Source organism: Cervus elaphus, chromosome 13, assembly GCF_910594005.1.
Source record: "Cervus elaphus chromosome 13, mCerEla1.1, whole genome shotgun sequence".
In the NCBI taxonomy this organism is placed as follows: domain Eukaryota; kingdom Metazoa; phylum Chordata; class Mammalia; order Artiodactyla; family Cervidae; genus Cervus; species Cervus elaphus.
Genome location: NC_057827.1, coordinates 5,763,656 through 5,784,299, shown reverse-complemented (window position 1 = coordinate 5,784,299; position 20,644 = coordinate 5,763,656). Strand labels below are relative to the sequence as shown.

Here is a 20,644-nt window from a genome sequence, read left to right as displayed (position 1 = left end):
GAATAAATGTTTACATTAATTGTTTTTGGTATTTGTTACTTGCATAATATGTTACCACCTCAAAATTTAGCATAATGTAAGATTATTGTTTAGTTCATGAAATTTTCATTATAAAATCAAACATGATTGTTAACCAGAAGAGAATTAAATAGATGCAACCATATAAAATGCATAAATGAACATTATACTACATATATTTTATGTTTCATATGATATAACATGTACTATAACCATGTTTTTCACACTTATGTTTTATAATAATTATGCTCATAAATGTCCACGTGAAAATAGTTTCACACACTTATTTGGCAACTTGAACTTTAAAGCTATATGATCCTAGGGAAAAAAAAAGGATATTCACTGAATATCTATATCATTTTCAAATAAAATAATACATGGAAATTTACTTGCTGCACATAAGTTTATCTCCTTGGCATCTTGTTTTCATAAGGGTTAGAAAATCTAAATACTTTTAGGTCTATTAATAAACATCAGAAGTATACTTGGAAAAGATACATGTACCTCAATGTTCATTGCAACACTATTTGCAATAGCCAGGAAATCTAAATATCCATCAACAGGGGAATGGACAAGGGAAACAAGATGATGGAGGAGTGAGAGAATGTAGAGTTCATCTCTCTTCACAAATGCAACAAAAATATATATCTAAAGATGGAACAATTCTTACTGAACACCAGCTGCACACTAGCAGACCTTGGACACCAGAAAGGACAAAAAAGATACTTGCATATCTTTCTTGAAATAAAATGAAAGAAAGAAGGGGAAAAATAGAGGAGAGGAAGCAAGATGGGATCTGTGCTTGCACTTCTTGGGGGGAGCTGAAGCAGACTAGCTAAATCAAATCCCTTATGACTATACAGTGAGAGTGAGAAATAGATTTAAGGGATCAGATCTGATAGACAGAGTGCCTAATAAACTATGGACGGAGGTTCATGATATTGTACAGCAGACAGGGATCAAGACCATCCCCATGAAAAAGAAATGCAAAAAGGCAAAATGGTTGTCTGAGGAGGTCTTACAAATAGCTGTGAAAAGAAGAGAAGTGAAAAGCAAAGGAGAAAAGGAAACACATTCCCATTTGAATGCAGAGTTCCAAAGAATAGCAAGGAGAGATAAGAAAGCCTTCCCCAGCTATCAATGCAAAGAAATCGAGGAAATCAACAGAATGGGAAAGACTAGAGATCTCTTCAAGAAAATTAGAGATACCAAGGGAACATTTCATGCAAAGATGGGTTCAATAAAGGACAGAAATGGTATGGACCTAACAGAAGCAGAAGATATTAAGAAGAGGTGGCAAAAATACACAGAAGAACTGTACAAAAAAGATCATGACCCAGATAATCATGATGGTGTGATCACTCACCGAGAGCCAGACATCCTAGAATGTGAAGTCAAGTGGGCCTTAGAAAGCATCATTATGAACAAAGCTAGTGGAGGCGATGGAATTCCAGTTGAGCTATTTCAAATCCTAAAAGTTGATGCTGTGAAAGTGCTGCACTCAATATGTCAGCAAATTTGGAAAACTCAGCAGTGGCCACAGGACTGGAAAAGGTCAGTTTTCATTCCAATCCCAAAGAAAGGCAATGCCAAAGAATGCTCAAACTACTGCACACTTGCACTCATCTCACACACTAGTAAAGTAATGCTCAAAATTCTCCAAGCCAGGCTTCAGCAATACATGAACCGAGAACTTCCAGATGTTCAAGCTGGTTTTAGAAAAGGCAGAGGAACCAGAGATCAAATTGCCAATATCCGCTGGATCATCAAAAAAGCAAGAGAGTTCCAGAAAAACATCTATTTCTGATTTATTGACTCCACCAAAACCTTTGACTGTGTGGATCACAATAAACTGGAAAATTCTAAAAGAGATGGGAATGCCAGACCACCTAACTTGCCTCTTGAGAAACCTGTATGCAGGTCAGGAAGCAACAGTTAGAACTGGACATGGAACAACAGACTGGTTCCAAATAGGAAAAGGAGTACGTCAAAGCTGTATATTTTCACCCTGCTTATTTAACTTATATACAGAGTACATCATGAGATACGCTGGGCTGGAAGAGGCACAAGCTGGAATCAAGATTGCTGAGAGAAATATCAATAAACCTCAGATATGCAGATGACAACACCCTTATGGCAGAAAGTGAAGAGGAACTAAAAAGCCTCTTGATGAAAGTGAAAGAGAAGAGTGAAAAAGTTGGCTTAAAGCTCAACGTTCAGAAAACTAAGATCATGGCATCTGGTCCCATCACTTCATGGCAAATAGATGGGGAAACAGTGGAAACAGTGTCAGACTTTATTTTTTGGGCTCCAAAATCACTGCACTTGGTGACTGCAGCCATGAAATTAAAAGATGCTTATTCCTTGGAAGGAAAGTTACGACCAACCTAGACAGCATATTAAAAATCAGAGACATTACTTTGCCAACAAAGGTCCATCTAGTCAAGGCTATGGTTCTTCCAGTGGTCATGTATGGATGTGAGAGTTGGACTGTGAAGAAAGCTGAGCGCCGAAAAATTGATGCCTTTGAACTATGGTGTTGGAGAAGACTCTTGAGAGTCCCTTGGACTGCCAGGAGATCCAGCCAGTCCATCCTAAAGGAGATCAGTCCTGGGTGTTCATGGGAAGGACTGATGCTAAAGCTGAAACTCCAGTACTTTGGCCACCTCATGCGAAGAGTTGACTCATTGGAAAAGACCCTGATGCTGGGGGTGATTGGCAGCAGGAGGAGAAAGGGATGACAGAGGATGAGTTGGCTGGATGGCATCACCGACTCGATGGGCATGAGTTTGAGTAAACTCCGGAGTTGATGATGTACAGGGAGGCCTGGTGTGCTGCGATTCATGGGGTCGCAAAGAGTCGGGCACGACTGAGTGAATGAACTGAACTGAACTGAACTAATACATAGATGTGGAATACAGGAAAAAATGGTGTAGATGAGTTTATATGCAGAGCAGACATAGAGGCACAGAAACAGAGAACTCTATTCAATATTCATTGGTGACCTAAATGGAAAGGAAATCCGAAAAAGAGTTGATATATGGAGAGCATATCTGATTCACTTTGTTGTACAGCAGAAATTAACACAAAATTGTAAAGCAACTACACTCCAATAATTAAAAAAAAAAAACACAGAAGAATTGGTAAAGAAAATGTGGCATGTATATACAATGAAATATTACTGAGTCATAAAGAAGAACTTTAAATAATGCCATTTCCAGCAACATGGAAAGACCTAGAGATTGTCATACTGAGTGAAATAAGTCAGACACAGAAAGACAGATATCATATGATATTGCTTATATGTGGATTCTTAGAAAAATGTGCAAATTAACTTATTTACAAAACAGAAGTAGAATCACAGATGTAGAAAACAAACTTATGGTCATCACAGGACAAGAAGGGGATTAACTGGGAGATTAGGATTGACATAAAGACAGTATTTTTTTTTTTTGACATAAATACAGCACTGTTTTGCTGTGCTGTATACCTAAAACTGAAACATCATTGTAAATCAACTATACCCCATAAAATTTAAGAAAGAAAAATGTGACTTTGAAAAAGTCATATGGATGGACGAATATCAGAATGGTTATGCTAAGTGAATGGCTATGCTGAGAGAGTCAGTTCCTAGGCAGGTTGATAAGTCCGGGATCCCCAAGAAGGAGAAAGGGGTCTGGAATTCTCAAGGAAGAGGAAAGGACAAACATCTTTTTGTTTTTGTTTTTTTTCTCTACATTCCTTAGTCACATAAAGCTTTTTTTTCCCCTTTAAGTGCAGAACTGATGATGACACATCAAACAACTCAGTTTAAACTCTGTACTAAGGATTATATAACAGCAATGTATCTATTTGAGGATAGTTTCTCCTTCCTGAAAACCTTCTGGCTAATCCTGTTATCTTAAAATGTAAACTATGGGAGTGAGTCTAGTAAGATCTTTACAACCTTGAGACATTCTTTTGATTTATTGTAATAACTTATGAAAAAATTATATAACTCCCTTGTTAACACTAGCGAGGGGGGCACTATGTCTATGTCAGAATCTCTTTTGTCCCTTTTTATACTTTAGTAAAACTCTGCTACACAAAAGCTCTTGAGTGATCAAGCCTGGTCCCTGGTCCTGAAGCTAAATCTTCTTTGGAGATCATGAATCCAACATCGTTCATGGTAAGCTATCAATGCTATGTACCAAGCATACAAAAAAGAACACAGTGTGTGATCCTACTGATATAATTTTAGAAAATGCAAAAAAATCTACAGTGATGGAAAGTATATCAGTGCTTGCTTGGGGATGAGATGTCAGCGAAGGGCAAAGAGGAGGGATTGTCAAGGGTCACAGTGAAACTTTGCAGGGGAGGAGAGTATTAATAGCATAATCATTGTCTTGAGGGCAGTGATGATTTTCTGAGTATATAAGCCAAACTTTTAAAATCAAGAATTAATTACATGCAAAAGAGCATATACCTCTAGAAAATTATGAAATGATATAAATTTGCTCCAGAATGACACTATTTGGCCAAAGTTAACAACTGTTTACTTCCTAGTTCTCTGTGTAAAAGAACATGACCAGTGTTGAGGAAGTATCAACATATATAAATGAAACTATAGGACTAATATGATAAAGAAAAACCAAAACTCTGTAGGCATGGGAAGCAAGATTTGTTCTAAACAAGAAGAAGGATGAAGGATGTGTTTTCATTAAGGAAAACAATGAGTAATTTTATCCTAGAGTGACTAGTTAATATTCCAGAATATGAATTAAAATGATTAAAATGGAATGGGTATTTTTAAAATGTTGTAGAAAGACTGTGGGAAAAATCCTGAATAGGAATTTTATAATCTATGATCAAATCTGGCTAATGATGAATGGATTTATTTATGTTTTTTAAAACTTAGCTTTAAGAATAATACTACATTGATGTGAAATCAGAATTTAGTTCTGTTACAGAAATGAAGTTTTCTTAGATTTCAGGTCTACATTTAGAAGAAATTTAAAAAACGTTTTCCTTTACCTTTTACATATTGTGCCTGGCAAACCAAGATTTTGTGTCTTAAATTTATTTTGTCTCCTTCATATTGTCTTTATCATTCCTTTGATTGCTTAAGAAAATAGAGCTGTCTCAACATTTAGAGAGCTACATTTTTTTTTTTTTTTTTTTTTACAGCTATGCCATTTCCTGCAATTCCTCTAGTTACTTGTCACTTTGGTTAAATACATAACTAAGTGCGCTTTCACAGTTTCCTGTGATACTATTTAATGAAGTGTTCAAACCTATTGATATTATTGACAATGTCTCAAAATCAATATTAAAGGGAGACTTTTTACTTCAAACTGATGCGAGATTCCCCAGAGTGCCATTGGAAAGTCTCAAAGGATTTGTTTCTTACTTTGTAAAAGGGAGATGCTAAAATAATTTGGTTACTTAGTATGTTAAATTATGTGGGAAATGCTAACAAATAATAGAGATGATAAACTTCTTAGATTATATGAGGTGGATAAACGTTTCTGATATAGGTATTCCAGAAATTGTATGAATTTCATAGAAATCTGTCAAAACCCTCATGGTCCACTTATGTTAAAATGCTGCAACAAAGGAAACTATAAGCAAGGTGAAAAGACAGCCCTCAGATTGGGAGAAAATAATAACAAATGAAGCAACAGACAAAGGATTAATCTGAAAAATATACAAACAACTCCTGCAGCTCAATTCCAGAAAAATAAATGACCAAATCAAAAATTGGGCCAAAGAACTAAACAGACATTTCTCCAAAGAAGACATACAAATGGCTAACAAACACATGAAAAGATGCTCAACATCACTCATTATCAGAGAAATGCAAATCAAAACCACAATGAGGTACCATTACGCGCCAGTCAGGATGGCTGCTATCCAAAAGTCTACAAGCAATAAATGCTGGAGAGGGTGTGGAGAAAAGGGAACCCTCTTACACTGTTGGTGGGAACGCAAACTAGTACAGCCACTATGGAGAACAGTGTGGAGATTTCTTAAGAGACTGGAAATAGAACTGCCATATGACCCAGCAATCCCACTTCTGGGCATACACACCGAGGAAACCAGATCTGAAAGAGACACGTGCACCCCAATGTTCATCGCAGCACTGCTTATAATAGCCAGGACATGGAAGCAACCTAGATGCCCATCAGCAGATGAATGGATAAGGAAGCTGTGGTACATATACACCATGGAATATTACTCAGCCATTAAAAAGAATTCATTTGAATCAGTTCTAATGAGATGGATGAAACTGGAGCCCATCATATGAAGTGAAGTAAGCCAGAAAGATAAAGACCAATACAGTATACTAATGCATATATATGGAATTTAGAAAGATGGTAATGATAACCCTGTATGCAAAACAGAAAAAGAGACATAGATGTACAGAACAGAATTTTGGACTCTGTGGGAGAAGGTGAGGGTGGGATGTTTCAAGAGAACAGCATCGAAACATGTATATTATTTAGGGTGAAACTGATCACCAGCCCAGGCTGGATGCATGAGACAAGTGCTCAGGCCTGGTGCACTGGGAAGACCCAGAGGAATCGAGTGGAGAGGGAGGTAGGAGGGGGGATCGGGATGGGGAATACATGTAAATCCATGGCTGATTCATGTCAATGTATGACAAAAACCACTACAATATTGTAAAGCAATTAGCCTCCAACTAATAAAAATAAATGGGGAAAAAAATAAAATGCTGCATGCCATGTAAATAACTAGTTGTCTTTATACAACAAGCTCTCATAAGAAATTTAATCATGGTCACTTAACAGTCACAGATAGTCAATGGTTTGTGTTGATTTTTTTGTAAAAGTTTTTAAGGTTCACTACAGGCAGGAATCCTCCATGTTGGCCTAATGTGACCAAATTTTAATTCATGCCACTGGACTGAGTAATAATATCCAGAAAGCATGAAGACATTAATGCCACCAATCACACAGAATAAGAAATAATTCCATGTAAATGAATTAACTGACAAGGAAAATTATAATGTTTTGGACATTTGGGAGGAAAACTTCCATAGTTTCTTTAAAGTTATGTTTCTGAGAATGAAAATTATCCTTTACCCTTAAGCTATTAATACGTGTAACTTTCTGCAATTTGGTAAATTATAGCTTTGTGTACAAAGATAGAATACTTCCTTTTTATCTCTATTTCCAAATCTCAATGAGTATTCTTATATTTATGGTAATATAGTTAATTAGTAATATAGTAATTACTATAGGTAATATAGTCAATGACAATTTCTTCTTGCAATGGGATACATTTGGAAACACTGGTTAGAATACTAAGGCTTTGAATATAATGTACATCAAATCAGATATCACCTGAGGGCTTTAAAGAACTAAGGTTGACTTTAAGGACAATTTTTAGAAAGTCCCCCTTGGAAAATCTGACCTGTACTTGGCTTATGGGGTTTCCTAACTTATATGTCATTAAAAAATGTTCACTTTATAGCAGGTCTGGGACCTGCTATATTCTGAGGAATATTTAGGGGAATGTATGGAATAAAGAAATTCACCTAAATTTATTAAGTATTACAGGTTAAAATCTAGTGGCAAATTCTTGGATTAGCTTCACAGTCTCCACGGGCTTTTAAAAGTGGGAGGGGGGATCGGGATGGGGAATACATGTAAATCCACGGCTGATTCATGTCAATGTATGACAAAAACCACTACAATATTGTAAAGTAATTAGCCTCCAACTAATACAAATAAATGAAAAAATAAAAGTCCAGTCTGAGATTCTTTTATGAAAAGTTCCAGCAAACTCAAGTCACCTTGTGGTCAATCACTAATCTTGCTGTACTTATGTAAACAATCGACCATTTTAAATAAGACTGGACTTAATTCTGCAAACATATTAGTCTATGATTCTCTCTCACAGAAGAGGTGGTGACAGCAGAGGCAAAAGTTATGTTTCAATGGAAAACTATAATATGCACTTGTGAATTCTATCTTGCATATTCTGGCAGTCCTTGAAAAATCCCAAATTATTAGTGAAAAATCCCGAATTATTAGTTGGAAAATGAGAGGAGGACCTTGCTCTAAAATCCTAAAGACCTATTCTGAGATATACCTCTGGGGGCTGCCAATGCTTTCAAATTTGTGAAAAAATGAAACTTTAAGAATCATTGGAGCTGCTGGATTATGTGGTCCAAGTGGCAGAGTGACTTGGACAGGATCCTGGACCTGTTAAGAGAGCCTTCTTGTGTTTGGTGTTGTTCAGTCACTATGTCATGTCCACCTCTTTGAGACCCCATGGACTGCAGCATGGACAGATCCCCTGTCCTTCACTATCTCCCGGAGTTTGTTCAAATTCTCTTGTCTGAGTCCCGCTCTAAACTAGTGTCGTTCTGGTCACGTGATACATGGGACAGACTAACACTCTCACACAAGAAACATGTTGCCTCCAAAACACAAAACTCCCACTAGGTGTTGTGCCTCCTAGTTTTGGGGTGGACCAGATGCAACAACTGACCCTTCACCTTAAAAGGGATTTATGGACATGTCCCACACTTTTGGATTCCTAGAAATGTCACTGAAGTTGCTTCCTGAATTTTATTTGAATTTATTCTCCATCCTCTGATATTAAGTTTAGTTGCTATTCCCTTTTCTAGGTCCCATCAGCATAATGTCAAAATGTCATGCATCATTGGAATTGTGACATCTTGTGGAAGGGAGAAGTGATGAACATCTCTGCAAACTGTGACACAAGACTAGACAGTTGATATATTCCTAAGTTAGACAGTGAAGGTGTATTTCTGACCTTGCCACATCCAAGGAAACTGCTCCTAGTGGACAGTATGGTGAGGTAAGCATTTGTCAGGTCAATAGCTATATCCTGGATATCAGAGTATGTGTGAATTTGATATATCAATAAAACTACATCTGATACAGCATCTGCATCACTATCTTAACCTTACAATCATCAATTGACATTCTTCCCTATATTTTTCTTCTTCCCAGGCCAAATAAAAAAGGTTGAAAGGGGGACTTTCAACTATTAGCTTCTTAAAGTCAATCTTAGTTCCTTAAAGCTCTCAGGCCATATCTGATTTGATGCATATCATTCTCAAATATAAAATTCTGAAGTCTTTTAATATAATCAATGTTTCCAACTATGTCCTGTTACAATTAAAAGGTGTTTTTATTGAACATACGCAAATTACTATAGTGCCACAAATACAAGAATCAAAATCTGGAAGGATAGAGATAAAAAATAACTGCATATCACACAAGGATATTTTACCAAGTTGCTATACTTTTAAGAATAGCTTGAGAGAAATTTCTTTCAGTTCAGAAAATATGCATTTTTTAAAAAGCAAAGTTTCAAAAAGAATGACCATGGTTAAAGTTCTGATATAGTTTACTTGATAAGGGATATTAGCTACTTCTGGGGCATGACACATTGTAACATAGTATTCTGACAAAAAGAATATTGAAAAGTTAATAATTTCTGATTTGACAACGTAGTCTACATAATTTAACATATAAAAAATGAACCAAGTAACTTTGGCATCTTTTACAAGATAAGATATAAATACTTTAAGATTTTCCAGGGGCCTCATTGTACATTCTGAAAGTTAGTCTTAGGTCAAAAAGACTCCATTTAAATTCGATTTTGGGAAATTGTAAAAAATGTCAAAAGTTTGAAAACTTCACTAAATTAGATTACCAGTCATTGTGAAACAATAAGTTTATCCCTAGCGACCATTAAAATCGTTCACAGCAAAATATATAAAACTCTATAGCTGTAAAAAAAATCTCTTTTAATAATGGGAAATCAGTTTTCTGAAGTAACCAAAGATATGATAAAAACAATCTGAAACACATAAAATTATTTTCACATACAAAATATTGGTTTCCTTGGCAAAAAAATTAATAGGTAAGGCACAAACTTTTCTTAGAATTCATACTACTAATTTAAGTAATATATTTTTGTTTTGTTTTGTTTTAGGAGAGAAAGAGCCAAATTCTAGTTTTGCACCATTGTATTATTAACTCTAAGACAAAGTTTTACAAACCTTGTAGATTCTTCCAATCTTAGCCAGTTCTGACCGCACAAGATGATTCATTTTCCAAAATTCCTTTCCCATAATCCATCTACAAATTAAAAATAATCCATTTAATTTTGTCTTGCCCTTCTATATATCATTCTGAAACAACAAATCATTTGCTTTCCAGAAAAATTACTCTCCTTTAACCTTAATGAAAACATATCCTTCTTATCTTTCACTATCATAAACATGTCTTACATAGAGAAAAAAACACAGTTACCAAAGCAGAAGTGGGAGAAGGGATAAATTTGGAGTATAGGATTAATAGACATACACTACCAAATATAAAATAGATAAATAACTATGATTTACTGTTTCTCACAGGAAACTATGTGCAATACCCTGTAATACTCCATAATGAAAAAGAATTTTAAAAAGAATATATAAACATACACACATGAACATACAGCTAAATCACTTTGCTTTATGCCTAAAACTAGCACAATATTATAAATTAGATATACCTCAATTAAAAAAAAACATGTATTATTTTCCTTGCTATTTTTTTTAACCTTATTATACTTCGTGGTATCATTTATAAATTTTGAATAAACTTTTTAACCATCAGACACCTTTCTTTTACAGAGACAACTAGGAAGTAATTATTAACTGTCTGGCACATGTGATCATTCTGCAGCAAATTTATGAATAAATGATTTCATAAATTTCTAGACTCATGTGCTTTTGCTGATGTTTGGAAATGGACTCCAAATATATTTAGCTTGTCTATACTATATATTAAAATGTGCCAAAAGTCAACAAAGTTTTGCTCAGCAATTAAAGTTTCTATATTGTATTCTATCTGTAAATGATCTAGATGTTAATGAATATGTAATACTTACGTTAATTTAGATTAATTTTATGGTTTCAAGTTACAAAAGAAAGGTTTGTAATACTATTTTAAGTAGATATACTATAAAACATAACTGTTGAAATATTTATTTATGTATTTTATCACACCTATATCTATTTAGTTCAATTGTGCTGAACAATAATGTGTGAATTTATCATGAAAATTTCATAAAGTAAATGAATCTAATCATCATCCTGAGTTATTTTCCTTGCCCATAAATTAGGTAACTATCCAAAAGAAAATCACAAGGCTAAAAACACAAAAAGGTAAACATATGGCTCTTGTGATTTTATGTTAAAAAAATTCCTACTGTTTGATGTGCATCATGCAATTCATTTTTATTTTATATTTCATACTCAGATTGTATTTATAATTTTACATTGTGGACCTCAGGAAGCATTACTATGAACAAAGCTAGTGGAGGTGATGGAATCCCAGCTAAGCTATTTAAAATCCTAAAAGATGATGTTGTTAAAGTGTTGCACTCAATATATCAGCAAATTTGGAAAACAGCAGTGGCGACAGGATTGGAAAAGATCAATTTACATTCCATTCCCAAAGAAGGGCAATGCCAAAAAATGTTCAACCTACCATATAATTGTGCTCATTTCATATGCTAGCTAGCAAAGTTAAGCTCAAAATCCTTCAGGCTAGGCTTCAGCAGTATGTGAGCCAAGTACTTCCAGATGTACAAACTGGGTTTAGAAGAAGCAGAGGAACAAGAGATCAAATTGCCAACATTTGTTGGATCATGGAGAAAGCAACAGAATTCCAGAAAAATATCTACATCTGCTTTGTTGAAAATGCTCAAGCCTTTGTGTGAGTCACAATAGACTGTGGAAAATTCTTAAACAGATGGAAGTACCAGACCACCTTACCTGTCTCCTGAGAAGCCTATATGCAGATCAAGAAGCAACAGTTAGAAACAGACATGGAACAACTGTCTGTTTCAAAATTGGGACAGGAGTACAGCAAGGCTGTATATTGTCACCTTGCTTATGTAACTCATATGCAGGGTACATCCTGCAAAATGCTGGGCTGGATGAATCACAAGCTGGAATTAAGATAGCTGGGAGAATTATTAACAACCTCAGATATGCATATGATACCACTTTATGGCAGAAAGTGAAGAAGAACTAAAGAGCCTTTTGATGAGGGTTTACTGGAGAGGGAAAAAAGTAGCCTTGAAACTCAACATTCAGAAAACTAAGATCAAGGCATCTGGTCCCATCACCTCATGGTAAATGAAAGGGGAAAGCAGTGACACAGTTTATTTCCTTCAAAATCACTGTGGATGGTGGCTGCAGCCATAAAATTAAATGACTCTTGCTCCTTGGAAGGAAAGCTATGACAAACCTAGACAGCATAATAAAAAGCAGGGACATCACTTTGCTGACAAAGTCTGTATAGTCCAAGTTATGGTTTTTCCAGTAGTTATCTACAGATGGGACAGTTAGACCATAAAGAAGGCTGAATGCTGAAGAACTGACGCTTTCAAAATGTGTTACTGGAGAAGACTTTTGAGAGTCTCAGACTGCAAGATCAACAAGTTGATCCTAAAGGAAATGAGCAAAATAAATGAGCAAACTCCAGGAGATAGTGAAAGACAGGGAAGCCTGGTGTGGTGCAGTCCACAGGGTTGCAAAGAGTCAAAAATGACTGAGTGACTAAACAACAATAATAACAAGAGATCCACCTCAGACCTAGGGTACACAGACTGAAAGTGAGGGGCGAATATTCCATGCAAATGGAAGATCAAAAGAAAGTGGAAGTAGCAACACTCGTATGAGATAAAATAGACTTTAAAATAAAGATCATTACAAAAGACAAGGAAGGACACTACACAGTGATCAAGGGATCAATCCAAGAAGAATATATAACAATTACAAATATATATGCACCCACCATAGGGGCACCTCAATACATAAGGCATATGCTAACTACTATGAAAGAGAAAATTGACAGTAACATGATCATAGTGGAGAATTTTAATGCCCTACTCACACCAATGGACAGATCATCCAGAAAGAAAATTAATAAGGAACCACAAGCTTTAAACAATGCATTGGGCCAGTTGGACCTATTTCATATCTACAGGGCATTTAATCCAAAAACAATAGATTTCATTTTTTTCTCAAGTGCACATGTAACATTCTGCAGAAGATATCACATGTTAGGCCACAAATCAAGTCTTGGTAAATTTTTAAAAACTGAAATCATTTCAAGCATTTTTTCTGACCACAATACTATAAGATTAGATATCAATTACAGGAAAAAATAATTAAAAAAACATAAACACATGGAGGCTAAGCAATACCCTTCTGAATAACCAACAGATCACTGAAGAAATAAAAAAGGAAATAAAAATATGCCTAGAAACAAACGACAATGAAAACATAACAATGTAAAACCCATGGGATGCAGTAAAAGCAGTGCTAAGAGGGAAGTTTATAGAAATACAAGCCTACTTCAAAAATCAAGAGAAACATCAAACAAGCAACCTAATCTTATACCTAAAGCAACCAGAAAAAGAAGAACAGCAGAAAACAACCTAAAGTTAGTAGAAGCAAAGAAATCATACAGACCACAGTAGAAATAAATGAAAAAGAAATGAAGGAGACAATAGCAAAGATCAATAAAAGTAAAAGGTGGTCTTTTGAGAAGATAAAATTGACAAACCATTAGCTAAACTCAAGGCAAAAAAAGGAAGAAGACTCAAATTAAAAAAAAAAATCAGAAATGAAAAAGAATTTACAACATAGAACACAGAAATACAAAGGATCCCAAAAGTCTACTATGAGCTAATGTATGCCAGTAAAATGGACAACCTAGAAGAAATGGATAGATTCTTAGAGAAGCTCAACCTTCCAAAATTGAACAAGGCAGAAATAGAAAATATGAACAGGCCAATCACAAGCATAAGAAATCAAAACTGTAATACAAAATCTTCCAACAAACAAAAGCCCAGGGCCAGATTCCTTCACAGGTGTTCTACCAAAGGCTTAGAGAAGAGCTAACACCTAGCTTCCTCAGATTCTTTCAGAAAATTGCAGAAGATGAAAACTCCCAAACTCATTCTATGAGGCCACCATTACCCTGATACCAAAACCAGAAAAAATTGCCACACACACACACACACAAGGAAAATTATAGGCCAATATCACTGATTAACATAGATGCAAAAATCCTCAACAAAACTGTAGCAAACAGAATCCAGCAAGACATGAAAGGATCATACATCATGATCAAATGGGCTTTATCACAGTGATGCAAGTATTCTTCAATATATGCAAACCAGTCAATGTGATACACCATATTAACAAATTAAAAGATGAAAAATCACATGATAATTCCAATAGATGCAGAGAAAGCATTTTGCAAAATTCAACGCCCATTTAGGATTAAAAACTCTCCAGAAAGTACACATAGAAGGAACATAGCTCAACATAATCAAGGTCATATATATCACAAACCCACAGCAAACATTATTATCAACACTGAAAAACTGAGAGCATTTCCTCTAAGACCAGGAACAAGACAAGGGTGAACATTCTCATCACTATTATTCAACATAGTTTTGGAAGTCCTAGCTACAGCAATCAGAGATGAAAAAAGAAACAAAAGGAATCCTTGAAAGTGAGAGTCACTCAGTCATGTCCAACTCTGTGACCCATGGACTATACAGTCCATGGAATTCTCCAAGCCAGAATACTGGAGTGGGTAGCCTTTCCCTTATCCAGGAAGTCTTCCCAACCCAGGGGTCGAACCCAGGTCTCCCGCATTGCAGGTGGATTCTTTACCAGCTGAGCCACAAGGGAAGCCCAAGAATACTGGAGTGGGTAGCCTATTCCTTCTCCAGCAGATTTGCCCAACCCAGGAATCAAACAGGGGTCTCCTGCATTGCAGGAGGATTCTTTATCAACTAAGCTATCAGGGAAGCACATAAAGGAATTCAGATTGGAAAAGAAGAAGCAAAACTCTCATGGTTTTCAGATGACATGATTCTCTACATAGAAAACCCTAAAGAGGCCACCAGAAAATTACTAGAGCTAATCAATGGATATAGAAAAGTCACAGGGTATAAAATTAATACACAGAAACACCTTGCATTCTTACACACTAACAATGAAAAGTCAGAAAGGTAAATTAAGGAAACAGTTCCATTCACCATTGCAACAAAACAATAAAATGCCTAGGAATAAATCTACCTGAAGAGACAAAATACCTACATGCAGAAAACTATAAGACACTGAAGAAAGAAATTGAAACGACACAAAAAGATGGAGAGATATATCAGGTCCCTGGATTGGAATAATCAATATTGTAAAAATGACTATACTACCCAAAGCATTCTATAGATTCAATGCAATCTCTATTAAACTACTCATGGTATTCTTCACAGAACCAGAACAAAACATTTCACAATTTGTATGGACATACAAAAGACCCCAAATATCCAAAGCAATCTTGAGAAAGAATAATGGAGTTGGATGAATCAACCTGCCTGACTACACTAAAAATCTACAGTCATCACAGAAGTATGGTACTGGAACAAAACAGAAATATAGACTAACTGAACAACATAGAAAGCCCAGAGATAGACTCACATATCTATCGGCACCTTATCTTTGACAAAGGAGGCAAGAATATACAACAGAGAGAAGGCAGTGTCTTCAATAAGTGGTGCCGGAAAAATTGGATCAGTTCAGTTCAGTTCACTCACTCAGTCAGGTCCAACTCTTTGCGACCCCATGAATCGCAGCACACCAGGCCTCCCTGTCCATCACCAACTCCTGGAGTTTACTCAAACTCATGTCCATCGAGTCGGTGATGCCATCCAGCCATCTCAACCTCTGTCATCCCCTTCTCCTCCTGCTCCCAATCCCTCCTAGCATCGGGTCTTTTCCAATGAGTCAACTCTTTGCATGAGGTGGCCAAAGTATTGGAGTTTCAGCTTCAGCATCCGTCCTTCCAATGAACACCCAGGACTGATCACCTTTAGGATGGACTGGTTGGATCTCAAAGAATTAAATTAGAACACTTTAACACAATACACAAAAATAAAATAAAAATGGATTAAATACCTAAAGGTAAGAGCAGAAACTATAAAACTCTTAAAGGAAAACATAGGCAGAACACTCTTTGACATAAATCACAGCAAGATCTTCTATGACCCACCTCCTAGAGCAATGGAAATAAAACCAAAATAAATGAGATCTAATTAAACTTAAAAGCTTTTGCACAGTGAAAGAAAGTAAAAGCAAGGTGAGAACACGATGCTCAGAATGGTCGAAATAATGGGAAACAAAACAACTGACAAAGCATTAATCTCTGAAATGTACAAGCTGTTCAATACCAGAAAAGTAAAGAACCCAATCAAAAAGTGGGCAGACAACCTAAACAGCCATTTCTCCAAAGAAGACATATAGATGGCTGATAAACACATGAAAAAGATGCTCAGCATTGCTCATTATTAGAGAAATATACAGGTCGGAATGGTCACCATCAATAAAATCCATGAACGATAAATACTGGAGAGGGTGTAGAGAAAAAGGCAGCCCTCTCGCATTATTGATGGGAATGCAAGTTGATAAAGCCACTATGGAGAACATTGTGGAGATTCCCTAAAAACTAGGAATGAAGCCACCATAGGACTTAAGAATCCCAGTACCCTGAGGAACCTATAATTGAAAAAGACACTGTATCCTAGTGTTCATTTCAGCATCATTTACAATAGCTAGGAAATGGAAGCAATATAGATGTCCAAGAACAGATGAATGGATAAAGAAGTTATGGTACATATACACAATGGAATATTCAGCTATAAAAGGAATGCGTTTGACTCAGTTCTAATAAAGTGGAGGAAACTAGAGCCTGTTGTACAGAATGAAGTAAGTCAGAAAGAGAAAAACAAATATTGTAAATACATACATATATGCATGTACATATATGTATACATATGTTCATACATATATGGTGTTACATATATATTTGATACTACTGATGATCCTATCTGCAAGGCAGCAATGCAGATGCAGACATACGGAACAGACTTGTGGACACAGTGGGAGAGGGAGAGAGTGGGATGAGTCGAGAGAGTAGCATTGGAACATGTACATTCAGTTCAGTTCAGTCACTCAGTCGTGTCCAACTCTTTGCGACCCCATGAACCACAGTATGCTAGCCCTCCCTGTCCATCACCAACTGCCAGAGTCTACCCAAACCCAAGTTCATCAAGTTGGTGATGCTATCCAACCATCTCATCCTCTGTTGTCCCCTTCTTCTCCTGCCCTCAATGTTTCCTAGCATCAGGGTCTTTTCTAATGAGTCAGTTCTTCGCATAAGGTGGCCAAAGTATGGAGATTCAGCTTCAGCATCAGTCCTTCCAGTGAATACCCAGGACTGATCTCCTTTAGGATGGACTGGTTGGGTGTCCTTGCAGTCCAAGGGACTCTCAAGCATCTTCTCCAACACCACAGTTCATCAATTCTTTTGTGCTCAGCTTTCTTTATAGCTCAACTCTCACATCCATACATGAGTCCTGGAAAAACCATAGCCTTGACTAGATGGACCCTTGTTGACAAAGTTATGTCTCTGCTTTTTAATATGCTGTCTAGGTTGGTCATGACTTTCCTTCCAAGGAGTAAGCATCTTTCAACTTCATGGCTGCAATCCCCATCTGCAGTGACTTTGGAACCCAAAAAATTAAAGTCAGCTACTGTTTCCACTGTTTCCCCATCTATTTGCCATGAAGTGATGGGACCAGATGCCATGATCTGAGTTTTCTGAATGTCGAGCTTTAAGCCAACTTTTTCACTCTCCTCTTTCACTTTCATCAAGAGGCTCTTTAGTTCTTCTTCACTTTCATTACCATATGTAAAATGAGATAGCCAGTGGAAATTTGCTGTTTGACACAAGGAGCTCAAATCTGGTGCTAAGTGACAAGCTAAAGTGGTGGGATGTGGTGGTAGGTGGGCAGAAGGACCAAGAGAGAGGAGACACACATGTACCTATGGCTGATTCATATTGATACATGGCAGAAACCAACACAATATTGTCAAGCAATTATTCTACAATTAAAAATAAATAAATTTAAATTAAAACAGAGGAAATTCTACTATTTGCCACAACATGGATTGATCTTGAGGACATTATGCTAAATTAAATAAATCAGAGAAGGACAAATACTTATACATATAGTTACTTATATATGGAATAGGTTTCCAAGATGGCACTAGTGGTAAGGAACTCAGCAGCCAATGCAGGAGACATAAGAGATGAGGGTTTGATCACTTGGTTGGGAAGATATCTTGGTGGAGGGCATGGAAACTCACTCCAGGATTCCTGCCTGGGATTTCTAGGGAGAGAGACGCCTGGCACACTGCCGTCCACAGAGTCACAAAGTGTCAGTCATGACTGAAACAACTTGGCACTCACACACATGTGGAATATAAAAGAAAACACAGGGACTTGGGCCAAGTGAAAACATCAGCAGTTGTCAGAAGTGGAGATAAGGATGGGTAAAATGAGAGAAAGAAGTCAAAATGCACAAACTTCCAATTATACCATAAATAATTCCTGGCAATATAACACAGTGTGATGACTACAGTTAACAATACTGCATTGAATATCTAAAAGTTACTAAGAGGGTAAACCTTAAAAGTTTTCATCATAATAAAAAAAATGTAACTATTTGTGGTGATGTGTGTGATGCTAACAAACTGTTTGATGGTATATATGTCTCTTTATGTTGTACACTAGAAAATAATACAACAGTATATGCCAATTATATCTCAATTTTAAAAAGATCCAGAGAATTTTTTTTGTTGTAGCCCAGGATTGCAGGAATGAAGCCTACTCCTGATGCTGAAGCTGACGCTCTAATACTCTGGCCATGTGATGCAAAGAGCTGATTCATTAGAAAAGACTGATGCTGGGAAAGATTGAAGGCAGGCGGAGAAGGGGACAACAGAGGATGAGATGGTTGGATGGCATCACTGACTCAATGGACATGAGTTTGAGCAAGCTCCGGGAGATTGTGATGGACAGGGAAACCTGGTGTGCTGCAGTCCATGGGGTTGCAAAGCGTCGGACATGACTGAGTGACTGAACAACAATAACAAAACAAGGGACAGGCAAGGATCTCCATTCCCGCACACATAAGAAGTCTGAGCCTCTAACCTCACCCCAGATAGTGTACTCAGAATTGTAAGAACCAAAATTATTCCTCACCACGCTTCATACATTTGTCTGGAGCATTGGGTCAGGAGCTGGGCTTACCACCAGATACCACAATGGGCAAGAAGAAGGGAGAATAGATAAAGGTCTCTTCGCAGCTGAGAGGTCTGTCATGTCCAAGGGTCCAATGGTATTTCTGATCCAGACCCCAACCATGGAGTCAGATTAACTGTCAAAGATAGACAAAACTGACAGCAGTTAAAAGGATAAACATAGATTCTCATCAGAAACATGCTGCTGTTATAGGAAAAAGGGCCAGTGTGAACAAAACTCCACTTCTGTTTGCTCTGAGGTGACTGAGCATTTTCACGGGAGAACTAGGGAACAGCAGGAAGGGGAGCATTGAGGGGGTGCTCAGCAGGGTCAGAAAAGGGGAAAGTTACAGGAAGCGGGAAAGGAGGGCTGTCCCTGTAACCCCTCTGAGTTTGTCAGCCAGCATTTATCAAAATTAGGCTCCCACAGACACAGGAGCTTATCTCCAGGAGTAGAATAAACAGAAAATTCCTTTGCTTGAGTTCTCTCAGGCTAACTCTTTAATGGGGGTGGGGAAGGTCCAGGGTTAACCTAGGGAGGCAGCATGGGCTTCTTAGAAACTGGTTTTTGTTGTTGTTGTTGTCTTGATAGGCTGAAGTTTAGGTTTAGTCTGGAGGAAGGCTCAGAGGGGCTGGGCTAGAGTTTTGTCAGACAGAACATTTGTTAGAGGCAATGTGCCAACAAAGAAGGGTGTGGGGGAAGACAGAGGAAGGGCGGGAGAAAGGAAGAAAAAAACAAACATAAAAACACCTGAAGCTGAGAATGATTAAAATAAGCTAAAGGAAATACTGTTTATCCCTGATAGACAAAGTATTAATAACCTACCAACAATTATTATAGATTTGAAGTAAACCCCCAACAAAAAGCTGAGGAAGGGACTGCAGTAGGGAACCTCTTAGCATTGAGACAATGAAGAAAACCGGCAAGGATTGTGTCAGGAAGTCAAAGAGTCTCTAAGAGAACACATACACAACGGGATCCTGCCGCCAGGGAAATGGGGCCCATAAAACCCTGCCCACCGCCGGACTGAAGCACCTGCGCGCCAGTTGCCAACCTCACCTGTTTTGCTCCCAATGTGGTCCCTCCTGTTGCGGGGCTGTGGACCAGCTTTGTCCAGCTTCCTGTTATGGCTGCTCTCAGCTCCCGCGTGTGGACACCAGATGGCGCTGTGAGCGAGCCAATCTGAACGCCGGGATCAATGCATCCATCCACATACTGGTGAAAAAGGACCAAGGGAACAGCAGCCTACATTCAGGTCGGGCGCGGAGGGCTTGAGGGTGAGAAGGCGGGTGAACTGGGCACTCAAGGTCCTTGCCGGCCCGTGAAACTGAGAACCTACTCTGTCTCCTTCAATTTTGCTACTCCTCCAGCCCAGAACCCCTTCCTTGTAACATCCAGGGACTTCTTGAGTGGACAGGGGCCAC

General features: G+C 37.4%; 1 long non-coding RNA gene across 1 annotated transcript; it reads right to left on the bottom strand.

Annotated features, from left to right (window-relative positions):
* Window positions 1–10,061: 10,061 nt before the first annotated feature.
* On the bottom strand, window positions 10,062–20,342 carry LOC122706954. Its single transcript, XR_006344511.1, has 3 exons — window positions 20,280–20,342; window positions 19,182–19,356; window positions 10,062–10,142 (listed from the first exon to the last, which is right to left on the bottom strand). It is a non-coding gene; the product is annotated as an uncharacterized LOC122706954 (long non-coding RNA).
* Between the last annotated feature and the right edge of the window lie 302 nt (window positions 20,343–20,644).